This window comes from Pan troglodytes, chromosome 9, assembly GCF_028858775.2.
Source record: "Pan troglodytes isolate AG18354 chromosome 9, NHGRI_mPanTro3-v2.0_pri, whole genome shotgun sequence".
Taxonomy (NCBI): Eukaryota; Metazoa; Chordata; class Mammalia; order Primates; family Hominidae; genus Pan; species Pan troglodytes.
Window position 1 is genome coordinate 70,014,887 of NC_072407.2, and position 15,718 is coordinate 70,030,604.

The window sequence follows — 15,718 nt, forward strand, 5'->3', positions numbered from 1 at the left end:
TAAACTTTTTCCTTTTGCCTCCCCTAGAGAATTTTATAGGCCCAGGTCTAGATCTGGTCTCTGGCATCGTCTGCCAGAGACTAGTGAATTTTGCCAAAAGATTTTTGCTTTTTGCCTTTGTCTTTCCTTATTTTTTTACATATAGTTTTTGAGCCTTTTTAAATAACTTTTTTATTGATTTTTTAAATTTTCTAATTTTTGTAACTTTTTAGTAATGTCTGGCCAACTGTGAGTAACAAAGTGCAGTTTTAACATTCCTTGCCCAAGAGGGCTTTCTGGGTCTAAGTTAGCATTTTTTTTATTTGTTCTTTTAATTTATCTATGAACCTCATAGGTCCTTCATCTTTCTTTTGTTGGACATTAAATGCTTTGGAAAGGTTTTGGGGTCTGGGTGCTGACTTTTGAATCCCCCTGATTATTATTTTTTTTTAAATTCCTTATATTATTTCGGTGGGCAGCATTATTTTATCCCACTGCGGGTCCTAAGCAGGGAATTTATGATTTGCTGCCAGAACATTTTGACCTGGAGGATGTTTATGTTCCCAGATCGTATTTCTTTTTTTCCTTGAAAAAATAATACCTAGGATGCACACTGATTCAGCCCAAGTATATAACTGTGGGCCTAAAAACTGATCAATTTGATCTGCCACCCTGTTAGGATTATTTAATAGTGGCTTTAGTTCTCTTTTTATACTCCAAACTTCAGACCCAGTAAGGGGAGCATCCACAAAACCAATAGCTTCTCCTCCGTGGGGAACTTTCCTTAAACGAAAGAATGTTGAAGTTAACTTTTTTGGGGGGCAGGAAAAGGGAAATTCTGAATATCCTTCTTACATTGTTTTAATTTTTGTTGGAGTCTTTTCTTTAAAGAAGGATATTTAGAATTTTTAGGCTCCTGGGATTCACAAGAATCTGGGTTATATGGGGGAGGCCTGGAGTGGCAGCTGGGTCAGGGATCAGGTCCAGAAGGGGATCTAGGACAGCAGCAGCTACCTGGGGAGGTGTCTGCAGGTTATTAAGAAACGGGGGAAGGTGGTCTAGAGGGTCCTATCTCTTATTAGATAAGGCCATTTTTGACTGTTTTTTATTTTCTAGTCCCCCTTTGATCGTTTTTAAAGGATAAAGAATAATATAGGCCCTTGCCGCTAGCATAAAGCATAATCAATTTTTCTTGTGACACAGGACTTTTGCTATAAACATATATTATTAAAAGTTGACAGATTTAATCTTTATCTGACCTAAATTTTGACCAAAAAACCGCTGGCTTGAGAATTGGCTTTTTAGTCCAAATAAAGCAACAATACTTAATTATTTGCTGCTTTTTTTAAATTTAGTTTTTTTTATTATCTTTCCAATACTTTAACATGAGCCTTAAAGGACTATCGGGAGGGATTTGATAACTTGCATCTTTTTTTGCCCCCGATTTACTAGAAACCTTTCCCATATTGAATATCAGGTAGACTTAACCTCTTAATCCTGGAGATTTCTTGTCTATCCTGTTTTTTCCTGGCTTGCTTATATTTTTAACCTTACGTGCTTGAGGTTTCGTTTGCCCTGAGGAGGATTTAACTCCTCTTTTTCTTTCTGGAGGCTTTTTACACTCTTCACTCACTTTGTCCTACCTGGCCACTTTCCTCGCGGGAATTTAGGCCCGTCTTAGCATTGGCGTGCCGGTATAAACCCCAAGGCAAGATCCGCCTTAAGCCGTATGAGGTAGCCACGGAACCGCAGGCAAGACTCACTCGCTTGGTCCAGCAGTAGGACTTATGATTTACACAAGCAACACCAGCTGCAGTGAGGCTTGTGACTATTCACACACACTTTTAACCTCCAGAATATCCCGACCACCAAGCAAGTACTTTGTCGCACCCTCGCGACGTTTCTTTACTTTGCTCTGTGAACAGAGTTTATCTGGTCCCTGAGGCAGTGCAATGCAAGCCTATTCGCCCTTTTCCACGTTGCTGAGGGTCCGGGTTTATTCAACACAACAGGTAAGTCCGGATTCCCAGTCCCTGAGGCCACCGCAATAAGGCAGTGGGGCGCCTCCCCTTGGTGGCGGGGCGGGAATCAGAGACCCCGACCCGAAGGAGACTGGGTGACCCCAGACGAGCCCCCAAGACTGTTAGAAATAAATCCTTATTCCCCGATGTCACAAAGAAGAATCAGCAGACGAAAAGCTTCCTCAGCAAGGTGATTTTTACCTTCTGCAGAAAGAGTGCTGCCCGTCCGCAATCCTGCCACGATCACATACAAAATAAAAAAGACACTAGAATATTTATCCCTGACGCATGAGGTCCCTATTGCCATGTCACTGGCTGGAGCCAGACCTTACCACCTAAACTAAAACCCGATTGGCTAACAGTTTAAACTTTTTAAAATAGGTAAAGGCAGGGAGGAACAAAGGAAAAAAGGAAGTTGCTTAGGAAAGGACTTAGAAAAGTAATAATATTCCCAAATAAGGGAGGAGTGTACGCTGCAATCTGGGAAATGCCTGGACACGTCCAGCACGAATATTTTGACTAAGGTACAAGGACATGGAATGTACTACGTGCCTGTGAGCATGTTTAACGTAGATATTGAAGTCAGAGTATGCTTATTCTGTTACATTTGCTACATAAGGCATAACAGAGAGGTATTACTATAAAATAAGAAACTTGAAGAAAGTTAGTTCTGAGAAAAGATATCAATAACACATGATTTAAAGGGGAAGCTTTGAAGAGGAACCTTTGCTTTCTACAGTCAAGGTCTCACTAAGTTGCCCAGGCTGGTCGTGATCTGCCCACTGTGGCCTCCCAAAGTTTGGGATTGCAGGCATGAGCCACTGTGCCTGGCCCTTCCTTTTGGAAGCCCAGTTTGAATACTGCCCTCTTGTTTTTAGCTATTTGTTATGGCAGCAACCCACCTGCAATACAAAAATCCAGACAAGTTATCTGCTGCAGTATAACAAATTACCCCAAAACTGAGAGGCTTAAAACAGTTCTCAGTTATGATTCCACGGCTTTTCCAGGTCAGGAATCTGGCTGCAGCTTAGCTGGGCCCTCTGGCTCACAGTCCTTCCCAGGCTGCAACCCAGGCATTGTACTTGATGTGGGAATTGCTGTGGACCAGTGCCAGCTTCAGGCTTCCCACCAACCCCTTCCTGGCTTTGAACAGAAATAGCCACAGCAGGCATCTTAGGTGTCATAGACAGAAAGACTCTATTTTTGTTGTTTGATCACTGACAGCTTCTATGTCCCCATCCCTCCACTTTGCCCCATATCTGGGTGGCCCAATCAGAGAGCCCAAGGGTGCCCTCTGTCTCTTGGCATGAGTGGGAATTTCAAACCACATCAGCCCCAGGCTGCACCTGGGCACCTCCACCCGGGTCATCCTTCTGCACGGCAGAAACCTGAGGCCACTTCTTCCCTCCCCACACAGCTTATTCTGCTCCAGACCAACCTTGAGCCCTTCTGTGGGAGGAAGGGCTGTTTATCCTCTTGCTGTTTATTATGTGAGTAATAAATTTTATGTCATGTCCATTGGTGCCAATGTCTTTCATCCCAGTATCCACAAATCCCTGGGTGGAGGCCGCCCAGTGTCCGGCAGGGATGCCAGGCACCCAAATCACACAATTTATGCTGGGAACCGGAGGGCTGGATGCCGATCCTACATGGCATGTGTTTCTTCTCTCACTCTTGGCTTACTCACCAGGTCCATACCACAGGTAGTGGGCTCAGACTGGCCTGGACCGTCTTGGCCGATTGCTGGCACGCCTGTGCTCTGGGCCACATCACTTTAGGGTGGCTCTCCTGGGATTTTCCAAGCATCTGCTTTAAAAGTAGCAGCTTAAGCCAGAGGTAATGATGGGGAAAGGGGGCTGAGGAGCCAGACATAAAGTGAATCCTGACCGCAGACTGGACCCTAGTAGTTGGTAGCATCATTCATTGGAGGGAACGGTTGGTTATATGTCTCAGCCAGAAGCTGGCCCCACATTTCCCAAATGCTGCATGTAAAAAGGCAAGAACTCCCCGTGGGGGCCACTGTTTGAACAAGAATTTATGTGGTGTTCAGAGCCCCAGGATTCCCATGGCAGAGGTTCCTCAGGGCTCAGCAAGCAGATACATTACTGCTGCTGTCCTCATTGCCGCGACATGGTCATGCACACTGAGACACCCTGGAGAAAAAAATTAAATAAAACCCCCCCTAAAATATCCCTAATTACAAAAGGTGAAGATAAAATGACTCAGGTCAAGGAAAAAAATTGTCCTAACTGTCATCCAAAAGACCACCAGGACGGCTACACAGTCGAAAGAGGAGCTTTACTGGCAAACTGGGAGGAGAGACTCATCTCAAACAAACAAAAAAGGAAATGTAATTGCCATTGTAACAATGTCGTGGAGGGGACCCTCCATAGGCGATTAGGTCATGAAGGCTCTGCCCTCATGAATTAATTAATCCTGTTATGGCAGGAGTAGGTTAGTGATCACGAGACTGGGTGTGTTATAAAAGTGAGGTTGGCCTGATTTCCTCCCTGTCTCACATGCTTGCTTCTGCCTTACACCCTTCTGCCACAAGATGACCCTTGCCCAAAGCCAGCACCATGCTCTTGGACTTCCCAGCCTCCAAAACTGGGAGAAATAAATTTCTTTTATCAGTTGTCCAATTTGTGGTGTTAATTTGCAGACTAAGACAGGCTTTCTAATAACGTTTGTTGGGGCTACTTGGATTTTTGAGGCAACATATTCCCACTTACACATTTCACGAAAACCTCTTTATTCAATTTCTCCTAAGTCTGCTCATTATAAACAGCCACTTCACACAAGCCCTCCAGGCTGTGTAGGGAACGGCTCCACCATGGCACCCTGGTGGCCCTGAACATATCCACACAGGCTACAGAGGCGAAAGCTCAAACTGAGGCTCATCTGAGTCATGACAGGACACTTTGTGATCCTCCAGAGAGTGGGAGGCCTGTAGGAGCTGCTACCACTCCCGTTAGCTCCCTGTCTCCCCCAGGAGGCTGTCATGAGAAGGTTCTGCATGGCCTTCGGGTTCTGATGAGGCCTGCCACTGTCTGTCCTGCCCTCTTCTGAATGGAGTTGCTGTTGCAGGAAGTCAGGGACCCCGAACGGAGTGACCAGCTGGAGCCGTGGCATAGGAACATAAACTGTGAAGATTTCATTTTAATATGGACATTTATCAGTTCCCAAATAATACTTTTATAATTTCTTATGCCTGTCTTTACTTTAATCTCTTAATCCTGTTATCTTCATAAGCTAGGATGTACATCACCTCAGGACCACTGTGATAATTGTGTTAACTGTACAAATTGATTGTAAAACATGTGTGTTTGAACAATATGAAATCAGTGCATCTTGAAACAGAACAGAATAACAGTGATTTTTAGGGAACAAGGGAAGACAACCATAAGGTCTGACTGCCTGTGGGGTCAGGCAAAAAGAGCCATATTTTCTTCTTGCAGAGAGCCTATAAACAGACATGCAAGTAGGAAACATATTGCTAAATTCTTTTCCTAGCAAGGAATATTAAGATTAATATCCTGGGAAAGGAATGCATTCCTTGGGGGAGGTCTATAACAACCGCTCTGGGAATGTCTGTCTTGTGCAGTTGAGATAAGGACTGAGATATGCCCTGGTCTCCTGCAGTACCCTCAGGCTTACCAGGGTGGGGAAAAACTCTGCCCTGGTAAATTTGTGGTCAGACTGGTTCTCTGCTCTTGAACCCTCTTTTCTGTTGTTTAAGATGTCTATCAAGACAATATATGCACTGCTGAACATAGACCCTTATCAGTAGTTCTGCTTTTGCCCTTTGCCTTGTGATCTTTGTTGGACCCTTATTAGTGGTTCTGCTTTTTGCCCTTTGAAGCATGTGATCTTTGTACTTACTCCCTGTTCTCACACCCCCTCCCCTTTTGAAACCCTTAAGAAAAACTTGCTGGTTTTGAGGCTCAGGCAGGCCTCATGGTCCTACTGATATGTGATGTCACCCCGGCAGCCTAGCTGTAAAATTCCTCTCTTTATACTGTCTCTCTTTATTTCTCAGCCAGCCGACACTTATGGAAAATAGAAAGAACCTACATTGAAATATTGGGGGTGGGTTCCCCCAATATCTGGCACACCAACGTGGTTTTCTTTTTCCTAAGTGCATGTGGGAACCCGATTCCCTTTGGTAGGTATGTAGAAACGTTCATCTGTCCGGTCCACAGAAACCCTTGTTCGGCTCCCTGACAACTGGTGAGTTGTCTGTGTATGGTCCGGGGTAACTATGAGTCATGCAGAATCTAAACATTATGCTTATCTCTGCTATATTAAACTCCTGTTGAAACAGGGAGGAGTTCGGGTACCCATGGAAAATATGGTCACCCATTTCAGGGCGGTGGAAGAACACTGTCCTTGGTTTCCTCAAAAGGGAACGTTAGATGTGGAACTTTGGGATCGTGTTGGTGCAAAATTCCGGGAACTGGTCCCAACAGGAAATTATGCTCCCGTCACTGTTTGGGGTGATTGGGCCTTGGTACGTGCCATCCTAATGACATACCAATCCTGTGACCCCCTGCAGTTACCACAGTTTTCTGAATCTGGCGACCCTCTACCTCTTCCTCAGCTTTCCTCTCCCACTCGGCCTTTGTTATCTGCTCAGCTTCTCCCTTCACCTACTCCTCCCCAACCTGAGAATGTTGAGGATTCAATATCTAACTCCGGTGACTTTGGCTTAATGTCACCTCCTGATGATTTTATTTCTTTTCACGAATTGCTGGTACTTGTAGCTCCCGCGGCCCCGACTTGGACAGCCTGAGACCATATCTATGCTATCTTCCCTCTTCAAACCTTTGCAGCCTTTGCCTCCGGAGCCATCTAATGGCTCTGGGACCAAACTACAATTTATCTGTAATTCTGCAGACCCTCCCCCGTCCACCACAGCCCCTCACCCTCCTGTCATTTCGGTCCCTCAACCGGTCACTTTGCCATCCACTCAACCTGCTTCTCTGTACCCTTCTTCAAGCATGGACACCCCTGCCACTCTGGTTGCACAGGATTGGGCAATAATCACCAGCTTCTGCCCCTTCTGCTCCCCCAATGCCCCTTTCTCGTGCTCTCATACTGGCCCGACCTCCTCAACCTCAGTTTCCCTTATCTACACATACTTTTCCTGTCACTTCTATGCTGACTCCGTCTCATGTGCCTGTTCTTGAAACTTCCATGCAACACTTAGTATGCCAGAACAAAGAAACAAGTGGATTAGAGGCGTGGGCTTATCCGGTCGCGCTGGAACCTGCCAATGCTCAAGGGGTACAAGTGCGTCGATATGCGCTGCTCAATCTTACCTTTTAAAAAAAATTCAAGGATGCTTGTACTCAGTATGATCCTGCTTCTCCTTATGTTAAAAGGTATTACAGACTCTTTGTACTGAGGTCATTTTGCTTCCTTTAGACTGGGACCTTTTGGCAAAAGCTGTTCTAACTCCATCTCAGCATTTACAATTCTGTACTTTGTGGTCAGAGGAGGCCCGTCTGCAGGCTCAGCTAAATCAGGCTGATGGCATTCCAATTACTCAGGCTCAGCTCACAGGCTCCAATAATTACTCTGACAATACCACCCAATTAGGCTTTGATGCTGTCACCACGGAACAAGTAACAAAGGTGTGTGTAAGAGCTTGGGATAAATTACACACTCCCGCCAAGCTCCTGTTTCTTTTACTACTGTTAAACAGGGTCACAATAAATTATATCCTAATTTTTTGGCTAAATTACAAGATGCTGTTGAAAAATCTGTAATTGGACAAGCTCGGTGTCAAATACTTAAAATTTCTGGATTTGATCCAAATTTAACTGTGGTTCCTTTAAATCAGCTCGAAGTTCAAGCCGCTTTTCAACATTCCATACTGTGGCAAATTCACTTGGCTGATTTTATCGGTGTTATTGATGATCATTATCCAAAAAACAAATTGTTTGATTTTATAAAAATGACTTCTTGGGTGGTCCCTCGATAGACCAAAGATCAGCCCATTCCTGAGGCCGTTACAGTGTTCACTGATGGCTCCAGTAACAGAAATGCTGGTTATGTGGGTCCTACAGACAAGCTTATTTCTACTCCTTATACCACTGATCAAAAGGCAGAGTTAATTCTGAAATTATTGCCTTACAAGATCTCCCCAAAACGTTATTGTCTCTGATTCTGTTTATGTTGTACATGCCACAAAAAATATAGAAATCGCTACTATTGAACATAACGATAATTCTGAATTGTCTCCTTTATTTTCAAGGTTACAACAGGTGGCTCGCCAACATAGACACCCTTTCTATATTAATATATATTAGATCTCATGCCACTTTACCAGGACCCATGTCTGCTGGTAACCAGAAGGTCGACTGTTTGGTCTCTTTTGCAATCCATGAGGCTCAGGAGTTCCATAATCTCACTCAGGTCAATGCTGCTGGATTAAAAGATAAATTTGTTCTCACCTGGAAGGAGGTTAAGCTTATTGTCCATGGCTGCCCTCAGTGCCAAGTTTTTGTACTTCCAAATCAGGAACCTGACGTTAATCCCAGAGGCCTAACTCCTAATGATTCACGGCAAATGGATGTGACTCATGTTAGCTCCTTTGGCAGACTTTCATATGTACATGTTTCTGTAGACACCTTCTCAGGTTTTATTTGGGCTATTTGCCAAACAGGGGAAGGCAGAGCCTATGTTAAAAGACATCTGGGCCGGGCGTGGTGGCTCACACCTGTAATCCTAGCACTTTGGGAGGCCGAGGCAGGTGGATCACAAGGTCAGGAGATCAAGATCATCCTGGCTAACACAGTGAAACCCCGTCTTTACTAAAAACACAAAAAATTAGCCGGGTGTGGTGGTGGGTGCCTGTAGTCCCAGCTACTTGGGACGCTGAGGCAGGAGAATGGCTTGAACCCGGGAGGCGGAGCTTGCAGTGAGCCGAGATGGTGCCACTGCACTCCAGCCTGGGCAACAGAGCGTGACTTCGTCTCAAAAAAAAAAAAAAAAAAAGAAGACATCTGTATTCTTGCTTTGCAGTTATGGGGCTTCCATATCAGATAAAGACAGACAACACCCCTGGATATGTTAGTAAGGCTTTTGATTTATTTATGCAACAATGGGGAATTTCCAATGTTACTGGAATCCCTTACAATCCTCATGGACAGGCTGTGGTGGAACGGGTCAATCGCACTTTAAAAACTCAATTGTCCAAACAGTCTGAGCAACAAAAGCATAATTTAGCCACTCCCACTCCCAATTACATTTAGCATTGTTTACTTTAAACTTTCTAAGTGTTCCTAAAGACAATACTCTGACTGCAGCTGAATGGAGGCAAAAAATTCTCCCTAAATAAAGGCAAGCCAGTGTTATGGAAAAACTCCCAGACCAATACCTGGGAACCTGGAACAATTATAACATGGGGAAGAGAGTATGTTTGTGTTTCACAAGGAGATCATCAATCCCCTGTCTGGGTTCCCACTAGGAGACTTAAATTTCATGTGAATACTGACAATGAAAACCACAGGGAAAAGACGTCCGCGTCAGAGGCCGCCCTCATACCTGGTGAAATCTGTGCTGATTCCTCAAAAACTGGCACACCAAATCAAAAAGGGTCTGGTTCAATCCTCCCTAATGACAACATAAACCCCTCTAACTAATTCCACTTCTCCTAATTACCTTTCTTTTTCTCCTTACAAACCTAAAAATCTCACCATTTCTATTAGCCTGAAAATAACATCCCTCTGTTCTTCTCTTCCTCCTTCAGTACCGGATCTTGCTTACAATAGGTTTTATTTAATAATTCTTCTACTTATACTTTCTGTCTCACCAGTTTTTCCTCAAACTGATTTACCTGCTACACAAAATTATTCTTATTGGGCTTATATGCCTTTTCCTCCACTTATTCGACCTCTCACCTGGATGGATGCTCCTGCGGAAATCTACACTAATGATAGTGTGTGGAGGCGTGGAGCTACAGATAACCATTGGCCCGCTCAACCAGGAGAAGAAGGCACTGCATTTAATGTTACTATGGGTTATAAATTCCTTCCTCTGTGCCTCGGACATGCACCAGGTTGTATCCATCTAAAAAGTCAAGTCTGGGCTGCTTATCTTCTGGAGAGATTAGCCACAGGGGAACAGGGACATTTGGTCTCCAGCCCCTCCCTTTCTCCTTTAAGACAAATGAAAAGGGAAGTAATAGGAGATACCCCATACTTTCAACATAAACCTGTAGGAAAACTATGCCCTAAAAATTTTGAGGGTCCATCTAAAACTTTAATTTGGGAATATTGGGTTAATTCACATGCAGTAGTATTAAAAAATGACTCATATGGTTTAGTAATAGACTGGGCACCAAAGGGCTATTTAAAAAACAATTGCTCCTCTGGCGGAAGGGAATGCCTGGAGGCTTTTTATTTCTTGTTGGGAGGATGAGGATCATCATCCTACTTTGCATAGGAGGTTCAGCTCGTTCTTTCCCTTAAAACGGGAAGATAAGGGCTTTACACCCCCCGCCCCCGAGGCCTTGTATGATACTCCCCATTCTAAGCCCAGAACACCCAGAACTTTGGAAATTGGCTATTGCCATGTCCGGACTGTGGGTATGGGAAGGGGAAACTTTTCTGTCTGTTGTCCCCACTACCGCCCCCTGCATCCGTGATTCTGAACCCCATGATAAATCCCCTTTGAACCTTTCCCTCTTTTTGATGCCGATCCTCCTTTATGGGACTGCGATTGGCATTATGATAATTCTTCTCGACCCCGGTATGCCCCTCTACCTCTTCGGCATCCCCAGGCATCTCGGATTGCTTCTGTACGATGGAGAACATTGGGTTTTGCCACCGCCGCTCCTCTCCCTCAGTATCAACATAGATTCAAACATTCCGCTTTGTTTACCTCCAGCCTGACTATTCCTATACAGAGTTGTGTTAAGCCTCCTTACATGCTATTAGTGGGAAATATCAAAATTTGGACGAACAATCAAACTGTCCAATGCATTAACTGTCATTTATACACTTGTGTTAACTCCCGTTTTGACTCCAGGAAAAGTGTAATGTTGGTTCGAGCTCGAGAAGGAATCTGGATACTGGTAACTTTACGCAGACCTTGGGAATCCTCCCCCTCTGTACATTTAATTAATGAAGTGTTACAACGAATTCTCAAAAGATCTAAGAAATTTGTTTTCACTTTAATCGCTGGATCATGGACCTAATTATAGTCACTGCACTGGCCACCACTGCCGGAGTGGCATCACACCAATCTATTCAAACGGCTCATTTTGTTAATGATTGGCAAGCCAATTCCACCCAAATGTGGAATTCTCAACAGGGCAGTGATCAAAAATTAGCTAATCAAATTAATGATTTAAGACAGTCTGTTATTTGGCTTGGAGATCGGCTAAAAGTCTTGAATATTGCATGCACATGCAGTGCGACTGGAATACTTCTGATTTCTGTATCACACCATATTCCTACAACGAGACTGATCATTCATGGGAAATGATCAAAGGACACCTAGGTAGGGAAGATAATTTATCCTTGGACATCATTAAAGAAACAAATTTTTGAAGCCTCTCAAGCTCATTTATCCATTGTGCCCGGTGCTGAGGCGTTAGATCAAGTGGCAGAAAGTCTTTCTGGACTAAACCCCATGACTTGGATTAAGTCTATTGGGGGCTCCACTGTAGTGAATTTTGGAATCATGTTTCTCTGTTTAATTGGCTTGTTTTTAGTGTGCCAGACCAGTCAAAGAATCCTGCATCAAAACCGAGAGAACGAACAAGCCTTCATCGCCATGGCACGTTTATATAAAAAGAAAGGGAGAGATGTTGAGGGAAGTCAGGGACTCCGAATGGAGGGACCAGCTGGAGCCATGCCAGAAGAACATAAATTGTGAAGATTTCATTTTAATATAGACATTTATCAGTTCGCAAATAATACTTTTATAACACACCAGCATCAGTTACCAAACGCTGCAGCCAAGCTGTCACTGGGTGGCAGTCACCTCAAGGCTGGCCTGGATGCTGCCTGCTTCCAAGTTCATGCCCTGGTTGCTGACAAGATTCAGTTTCTCCTGGCTTGTTAGAATAAGGACCTCAGTTCCTCCCAGGCTGTTGCCCAGAGGCTGCTTTCAGTTCCTTTAAAGGTAGGCCTCAAAAAGAACACCAGAAAGTGTGACCAAGACAGAATCCGTCTTCATAACCTGCCTTCCGAAGGACAGCCTGTTACTTTTTGCCATTGTATTAGTTTTCTTTTTCTTTTTACTTTTTTTTTTTTGAGATGGAATTTCACTCTTGTCACCCACGCTGGAGTGCAAAGGTACAATCTCTGCTCACTGCAACTTCTGCCTCCTGGGTTCAAGTGATTCTCATGCCTCAGCTCCCTGAGTAGCTGGGATTACAGGCTCCTGCCACCACGCCTGGCTAATTTTTGTATTTTTAGTAGAGACGGTGTTTCACTATGTTGGCCAGGCTGGTCTCGAACTCCTCACCTCAGGTGATCCACCCACCTCAGCCTCCCAAAGTGCTGGGATTACAGGCATGAGCCACCGTGCCTGGCCTCTTTTTCTTTTTAAATTGAGACAGGGTCTTGCCCCATCACTCAGGCTGGAGTGCAGTGGTGCAATCACAGCTCACTGTAGCCTCAACCTCCCTGGCTCAAGTGATCCTCCCCACCTCAGCCTCCCTCAGAACTGGGACTACAAGACATGCACCACCACACCCAGCTAATTTTTACTTTTATTTTTGTAGAGACGAGTCTCCGTAGGTTGCCCACACTGATCTCAAACTCCTGGGCTCAAGCAATCCTCCTGCCTTGGCATCCCAAAGTTCTGGGATTACAGGTGTGAGCCACCAATCCCGGCCTTGTATCAGTTCTTTATTGCTCTGTAACAGATTACCATAAATTCCAAAGCTCTAAGCAACACCCATGCATTGTCGCACTGTGGATGTGGGTGATGTGGGTGAGGAGTCTGGCATGATGCAGCTGGGGCCTCTGCCCAGGGCCTCACAAGGCTGCAATCAAGGTGTGGGCCAGCCACATTCTCAGCTGGGATTTGGTGTCCTCTTCACACCCCTTCTGGTTGTTGCCGGACTTCAGTTCCCTACGTTGGGGCACTGAGGTCCCTGTTTTCTTGCAAGCTGCCATCAGGGACCACTCTCGGCTTCCGGGGCCCCCTTGTAGGTGGCACCATGGCCACTTGCCCTACACCAAGCCTGCAGAAGAGCGCCTCTCTGCCATGTCCCTTTCTTTTAAAAGACTTGCCTGACTGGTTCAGGTCCATTAGGTAGCGTCCCATTTGATTAGCTCAAAAGTACTGTAGCCCATCACATTCACTCACAGGAGGGCATTAGCAGGGTGTGGACACCAGGGAGTGAGACTCTCTCAGGCCAGTTTAGCATTCATTTGATTAGCCAGGTTTGGTGGCTCATGTCTGTAATCCCAGCACTTTGGGAGGCTGAGGCGGGCAGATCACCTGAGGCCAGGAGTTCGAGACCAGCCTGGCCAACATGGTGAAACCCAGTCTCTACTAAAAATACAAAAAGTAGCCGGGCGTGGTGGTAGGTGCCTGTAATCTCAGCTACTTGGAAGCCTGAGGCAGGAGAATTGCTTGAACCTGGGAGGTGGAGGTTGCAGTGAGCCGAGATCGTGCCTTTGCACTCCAGCCTGGGCGATACAGCGAGTCTCAAAAATAAATAAATGCGAAGGCTGCTGAGCGCAGTGGCTCATGCTTATAATCCTGGCACTTTGGGAGGCCGAGGCAGGAAGACTGCTTAAGGCCAGGAGTTTCAGCCTAGCATGGACAACACAGTGCAACTCTATCTCTAAGTAAAATAAAATAAAATAAAATAAAATAAGTAAAATAAGAATTCAGTTGGTTAAAAGAAACTCACTGGTCCAGCCTACAATCAAGGGATGGAAATTACACAAAGTTGTGAAGAGTCAAGGGTGGGAGATCGCTGGCAGCCCTTATAGAAGCTGCCTATCTCACATACCTGTTGGACAGCTTCTCTCTCCTAGCTGGGGGTATTTGGAGCAGGTGTCAAATCCTGCTCTTTTTTATGTCTGTTGCCTTTTCTCGCGGTGATGTGTTTCCTGTGTGTTCTGTAATTTTGGATCGTGAGCTGAGTTTCAGAGGGGCTTTAGTGGTCCCAGGGTACCACTAAGCCAAGGCAACTTTTCTTTTTGAGACAGAGTTTCACTCTTGTTGCCCAGGCTGGAGTGCAGTGGCGCAGTCTCAGCTCACTGCAACCTCTGCCTCCCAGGTTCAAGCTATTCTCCTGCCTCAGCCTCCCGAGTAGCTGGGATTACAGGCACACGAGGCGTGGCTAATTTTTTGTATTTTTAGTGGAGACGGGGTTTCACCATGTTGGCCAGGCTGGTCTCGAACTCCTGACCTCAGGTGATTCACCTGCCTTAGCCTCCCAAAGTGCTGGGATTACAGGCAAGAGCCACCACTCCCGGCCCAAAGCAACTTTTTAGTGTTAATTTCTCAACTCTGGCATTCCTAGACCACACAGGTAGCATGACTTCATTGTAGGAGTTCCACATTTACATAAGAGAGGCCTGAAAACGCAACGATCTCATGGGAAACTTGTTCACCACCTAAAGCTCAAATTTTCTCACCTCTCTCTGTTCCCCTGGGTGGAAATGTTTCTGTCCCTTTCTCTAAAGGTGTTGCATTTCTGTGGCCCCAACTTCATCATGCTTGACTGTAACCCTGACACCCTGCCTTGTAAGGGATACCAACGCTCAACCCAGCCCTGCCCTCAGGCAGTTGCAGCACCAGCTCCTCTGTCCCCACCTTGGTTCTCACTCCCCTCTTCACTTCTGGCCTTAGGGGACTTAATTTATTTTCTGAAGAACTCAGCTATATATTTATTTTATTTTATTTATATATTTTTTGAGATGGAGTTTCACTCTTTTGCCCAGGCTGGAGTGCAATGGCGTGATCTTGGCTCACTGCAACTTCTGCCTTCCGGGTTTAAGCGATTCTCCTGCTTCAGCCTCCTAAGTAGCTGAGATTACAAGCGCCTGCCACCACTCCTGGCTGATTTTTGTATTTTTAGTAGAGATGGGGTTTCACCATTGGCCAGGCTGGTCTTGAACTCCTGGCCTCAGGTGATCCGCCCGCCTCAGCTTCCCAATGTGCTGGAATTACAGGCGTGAGCCACCATGCCCGGCCTCAGCTCTATAGTTAAAAGGACATTTGTTTCTTACCCAGCATTTCTAGGTGTTTTGAAGAGGGAGACTTCTCAGGTTATCTAACCTGCTACTGAGAACTTAAAGATAGGGAAAATCTTGGACTGGAGATTCTTGGAATCACATAATTGAAAAATCCCAGCTGGGCGTGATGGCTCACGTCTGTAATCGCAGCACTTTGGGATGCCGAGGCAGGTGGATCACCTGAGGTCAGGAGTTTGAGACCAGGTTGGCCAACATGGTGAAATTTCGTCTCTACTAAAAATACAAAAAAAATTAGCCTGGCTTGGTGGTGGGCGCCTGTAATCCCCGCTACTCGGGAAGCTGAGGTAGGAGAATCGCTTGAACCCAGGAGATGGAGGTTGCAGTGAGCTGAGATCACGCCATTGCACTCCAGCTTGGGCAACAAGAGTGAAACTCCGTTGCAAAAAAAAAAAAAGAAAAGAAAAGAAAAAGAAAAAGAAAAATCCCCACAGTGCAGATCGACAAAATCACAGAGGTGCTTTGGGAGCGAGGGTGGCAATC